Raw genomic sequence first — 6,119 nt, forward strand, 5'->3', positions numbered from 1 at the left:
CTGATACAGCTTTTTCCTCCTCCTACGCAAAAAAAAAAAAAAAAAAAAAAAAAAAAAAAAAAAAATTAACAGTTAAGTGCATTACTAATCTTTTTGGAAAGTGATTTTGAGTTGTAGGTGCTATACCGGGAGTACGTTTAAATTCATGGAAGCTGTGACAAAAAAAATGGTTACTGATTCTCAAATGCAATTGAAAGTGGAAAATGATTATTGAAGATAAGGAAAATTTTAATTAAAGTGACTATCAACCATAGTTTCAAATCTGGATTGAATAAAAAGTAAGTACCATAAATGTAAGTACCGTAAATAGAATTTTTAAAACGCAGCAAAACATAAAAAAAAAATTATGTATATCTAGAATTGCATATAGTGATTTTAACAAAGTTTGGGTGCTGAATTCAAAACTTATAAAATTTTGTGTAATATATCGCATTTTTAGATACATACGATTTATTTACCAATAAATGCATAATCAGTGTGATAACAATATTTCAAAAAAGTTATTATTTGTGTATTCATTTATAATTTGTTTAAATTAGCTAAATATTTGTTTATTCAAATTCAGATGAATTGAAATACATTCAATACAGTTTTTAAATGTTTAAATCATTGTAACTGAACTTTTAAAATATGTTGACAAATGTTTTCACTCGTGCAATGTTTGATCAGTTTCTCTAAATAAAAACCAACAATAGTTGTCAATCATTCTAGCATCCCATCTTCCTTGGTACTGATGCTTCATGTCAGAATATCCTAACAGAAATGCTCTCCCTGCTCATCAGTGACAGAGCCCAAGTTTTCAGGATAAAATCTTAAGTGAGAGTGTAGGAAATGAATTTTTAATGACATCCTACATGCTAAATGTTTGTAGTTTTTTAACAGCTTGTTAACAAAAAACATAGTTTTCATATTTTCTGTTGCCTAACAAATCACCAACATCTTTGAAGAACTTCCATGCATCTAATTCACATTCGCTAAGTTTATCCTCAAATGTTATATCCTTAAGCATTGTTTTGATTTGTGGACCGATAAATATACTCTCCTTGAACTTACCATCACTCAATTTAGTAAAAATTGTAAATAATTGTTACATAATCGATCATAATCACAATGCGGTGATGCATATAAAGCACAACAGACGCAAGTGATAGAATTGCTTTCACTTTCATTAAGAATATTGATTTACACACGCGACCAGTCCCAGTGTTGAACAGAGTGAAAGACTCTCTTGTACAGGTGAAAGATTTCCTGTGTTTTAGTGGGCTTGGCCTACTCTGGGTAGAAGACAATGGGTTTCAGCACTTGCTTTCCTTATTAAGCCCGGCGTGAAATGCTTTTTTCTTGACAATGGCAATGTCGTTTTATGGGACTTGTATCTCATATCTTGTCACATTCAATACTTTGTTTATGGTAAATGACATATATAAATGTCTATAATTATTTTATTAACTTTTTTCAAACTGCAATTTCTTCTTAAGTAAGTATAAATAAAAAAAATTACCGTAACAGTTGTGTGCATGGTTTAAATTAAATATTTAAACTTCAATGAGGTTTAATGTAATTCTTAATTACAAAAAATTGTTCATTTCTTCTTATGCAATTTTAGGACAAATGGATAAAAACTGCTAAGTTTTACTTTAGTAAAAATTTAAAGCTACCGTGAAACGTCCATTCGTCACAGTGTATAGACAAATATGGCATGTACATGAATTCTGATAAGAAAAAAAAACAGTGTCTAAATATTTTTTTTTTTGGATCGCTATATCTTATAAATATATCTGCACTAGAGTTTCTTCTACTCGATTTCCACTCTCAGGCACTTGTTGCACCACAAAACCAACCTTTGTAGAAATGATTTTAAAAATCACCCATCCATTTCTGAGCCCCTTGTTAGTTTCATTATACCGATAGACAAATCTTTATCTTAATAAAGAGAAGGTATTCAACCAGTATCCAAATAATAGGAGTAACAATAAAAATCTTCAACTTGAACGGACAACTAAAGCCTTTGAGTGGCTTATAGCATAAGGTTATGCATTTTCATTCAGAAAAATATCAGCCATCGAGAGCAGACTCACCATTCGATTTGTCTAACATCTTTCAATTCATAATAAGACTCTGATATGGCTGCAATCCCAAGCTCCATCATTTCTGCTAGTAGATTCTTTTGTTCCCAAAATGTTGTGACACATTTTTCAATTCTATAATATCATCTGAATCTGTATGGCTCACTTCTCTCTGATTTTCTGGCATCATGATTATGTCGCTCATAATATTAGTATAAAAATAAGATTATCATCTCTACAGATTTTAGTTTCACCGTATGCTTGCTCATAAAAAATGAATTACAAAACACAGAATTACAAGTTGGAAACAGCGACATCATCATGTCTTTCATCAATTGCTCCTTTACCAGCACTAAACTGAATGAAGTGGTTGAACAAGTGATTAAATAATAAATTCCTGATCTGTGATTTCTGTGTTATACAAATCATGCAAGATGCAAGTGATACCATATGAAGTTGATTTCATTACATTTATTATGACATGATATAACCATTCAATGTGAATAAAGTAAAAGGACCAATTTCAGGGCTGAATATCAGCTATAGTTTAGTTAGCTTCATGCTGGTATGCAATAATTTTGAGGCAAAGGCATCAGAAAAACAATTAAAATATCCATTTTCCTCAGCAAGCCTAACTCGTGATGTTGAGTTTTTATTAAGACTGGCTCAGCGTTTTGTTGGGAATAGATATGTGTCATGTCAGGTTATCTGTTGAGTTGTGACACCTTCAGAGACATATAAATAATAAATATTAATTATTATTATTGTGAATTAGACTTCTTATGTCGATTGGAATCCCTTTTCCTCAAATAGATTCCATGAATATCAATTACATCTTTGAGCTTTGTCTTTGATAAAATTCTGGATTTATCTCTTAGACTGAGGCAATAGCTACTTTCTTAATATCCCCTTAACAGAGTGATATTTGTCTTCTTATGAAACTTATTTCCCAATTTCTCAGGCAAATTATTATATTAAAAAGTACAACATACTAGACTTGGATATATTGATGAATTAATTTACATTTCTTATAATTTAATTCACCGAATTTCTTCATAACATAAAGCATAAAGATAATTTTATAATTTATTTGTGGATTTAATTGTGTGAACTGTATATCATTAAACAAATAATTATACTAATACAACTTGTAGACTTGTTTGTTATTTATTTGCAATAATTTAATAATAACTAAACTGGTAAGTTTTCTTACTGATATAAGTTTTCAGTACTGAGTACTGATATGGAGGAGTTTTATCCCACAATTTAATCAGAAATAAAATCTTCATTTTCATTAAATTAGATTGGAGAGGAAACGGTAAATCAGTGAGTTTTTAATTTAATTATTATAATATATAAAATGTGCAACACAATAAGTAAAAACTATTAAAAAATTAATGTAGAAAAATGGTAACATCAACGTACAATTAAGTGTCCAGCAGCTAATCATAGTTTATAAATGTAATTAAATTACATTATATCAAAAATTATTTGTCTTTAAGATCAATACGATATTAGTAATGAAGCGATTAATTTGGATAACATCTTTTAGATTCAGATATCCAAGAGATGCAGCATATCCTGGTGGGTTTCAATGTATCTATCAGCGAGAGAAATGATCTGCTTAATTTTAAAGGGAAAATATTTTTAAGTTTTTTTGGGATAAGATAAATTATATTTATAATCACCGATATTCTTTAGCAGAATTTACAAAATATGCTGGAATATTATAATTTTCAAACACTATAAAAAATCACTTATTTTTTTTTTTTTTAATAAGTGTTACGAGAATCAAGCGCATCAAATGAATGAAAACACCTTTAAATCATTAATTCACTTTCAGGCATGATCTTTATTTGTAACTTACCTGTAAATTATGGTAGTAAATAATTTACTTTGTTATCCAATAAAAATTTCTGTACCTGCATCTGCATGTAGAATCTGCCTTAACTTAGTTTAAAATTATATTTTAATAAATGATGTCATTTTGTCATTATAAAATTTTTAACAGTTAAGCCCAAAAATATAATTTTAATAGAACATATGAGATGAAGAGGTAATAATGATTTGAAAATTACAGATAATATAGATAGATACATAGAACTTTTGATGGTAATAAATGAACTTTTATTCTGTTTTTCATACACTGAATCAGTTCTTAAAATATGTTCTGCATTACCTATCCAAATGCTACTTGATCAGAGTATGATGTGTATTATTACGTACTGAAAATATCATACTCAAATGCGTGATAACTAAAAGAAGGTGTATACTTATATTGCTATGTTTATTCTTGATAAATATTATTGTGCAGTGTACTGACAAGGACAGCATAACAGCAAGTGCACCATTATTTATAAGGTAATTTAATTTTTATATTTCCATCAGCAAACATGTCTTACAAGATGTAGCCATTTCCCAGTTTTTGCAAAATATTTTAAATTCTTTAAGATTAAAAAAATTTCATTTTCAATTTTCTGAAATATTGGAAAACATTTATTTATACTGATAAAACAACTTAGTAGCTGTAGTATCAGTATCTGAAAAGAAAGTTGCTTTTCAAGTCGTACCTCACAAATTGTATACAGGTAGTAGAAATTTTATATTTGCTAAGAATACAACATGTAAATTTAGGTCCTCGCTTCTAGATGTAGAGTGTGGAGCGCCTCAGGGAAAATTTTTTGCTTTCTTTATTGTTTATTAATGATGTACCACAAAATCTTGAGCCGTTCATTACAACTCTTTTCACAGACGACACAACTGTATCTATTTCTAAAGATAATTAATAAAAATGGATTGAAACTTTCACAATTGCGGCTTTAAAAAATTTTCACTGGATGGATTATAACAATGTAACTTAAAATATGGATAAAACTGTGAATTTAACATTGCAGATTGTGTGGCCAGAATTCCCATTATATTGATAGTAATTTTGTTGTCTACAAAGCAAAACCTTTGGGTTTTTATTTAATAAATTGTTGTGGGATGATAAACCTGATTTTGTTTACCAAAATGGAGTGAACAGTTTTACTCTGAAGATCTTTATAAAAACACTAAGCTTGTAATCATTATCGATTACTTTTATGCCTAAATATTTTCTCGTATAATGTGTAAAGTCCAATTTGTGAGCTTTTTAAAAACATAACCTTTTAGGTTAAAAAAAGAAATGCTTTCAGATTATTGAGGCATACTTTATGAAAAAGGAAACTGTATAATCAGTTACCCATCAGCTTATTTTATAATTAAAAGATTTAGTTTTACAGAAAGAATATTGTTCTGTCGATGAATTAAAAAAAGGACAATCATATTATTTATCTGCGTCTACTTCAACATGTACAGATATTAGTATATGCTCAAAATGATTTTCAGTAGCCTTTGTTTACTGTTAATATTTTGTAGTAATATTTCATAATTAATTTACTTACCTTAACATCATTTCATGTGTTTCATTAAATAATTAATATGAACTTTAAACACATCTATTTCGTTTTCAAATTTGATATATTCTGATCAGAAAAAACATTTATTTATAAAGTAACAACTTAGGTTAAGTAATTTGTTATAAAAATCAAACTTACCAACAGTTTATATTATATCCCTAGCGTTTTGGGTCATTTGACCATCATTAGGAGATAGATTTTTTTTTTCTAATTAAAACTTGAAAATTAAAAACGTAAACAAAAAATAAAAAATTTTATTAACAAAAAAGCCGTCATTGTAACTAGATAATCAAGTTAGGCAACTTGATAATTTAATTAGAAAATCATCTTCAAATTTTATATGTACCTTTATTAATTTATTGTTGTAATAATATACATAATTTTTTTTGAGATTGCTGGTTTTATAAAAACGGTTGGAAAATCTAATACATAAATATCATTATCCTGGCTGTAATTATGTTTATTTTATAAAATGTGCTTAGCATATTTGGATTTATCGATACAGCCTTCCTTTATACTATTAATATGTTGTTTAGCTCTAATAGAAAAAAAAACGGTTGGTCATAACAATATTTTGTAGACTGTAGTTTTCACGTTTTAAACTATACCCATC

General features: G+C 28.1%; 1 protein-coding gene across 1 annotated transcript in view; it reads right to left on the minus strand.

Annotated features, from left to right (window-relative positions):
* Positions 1–5,785, minus strand: part of LOC142319769 (abl interactor 2-like) — a 162,551-nt gene extending 156,766 nt beyond the window's left edge. The window contains exon 1 of the mRNA XM_075357433.1: positions 5,645–5,785. The gene's annotated coding sequence lies outside the window, so the exon portion shown is untranslated. The remainder of the gene's footprint in view (positions 1–5,644) is intronic.
* Between the last annotated feature and the right edge of the window lie 334 nt (positions 5,786–6,119).

Source organism: Lycorma delicatula, chromosome 2, assembly GCF_047948215.1.
Source record: "Lycorma delicatula isolate Av1 chromosome 2, ASM4794821v1, whole genome shotgun sequence".
Taxonomy (NCBI): Eukaryota; Metazoa; Arthropoda; class Insecta; order Hemiptera; family Fulgoridae; genus Lycorma; species Lycorma delicatula.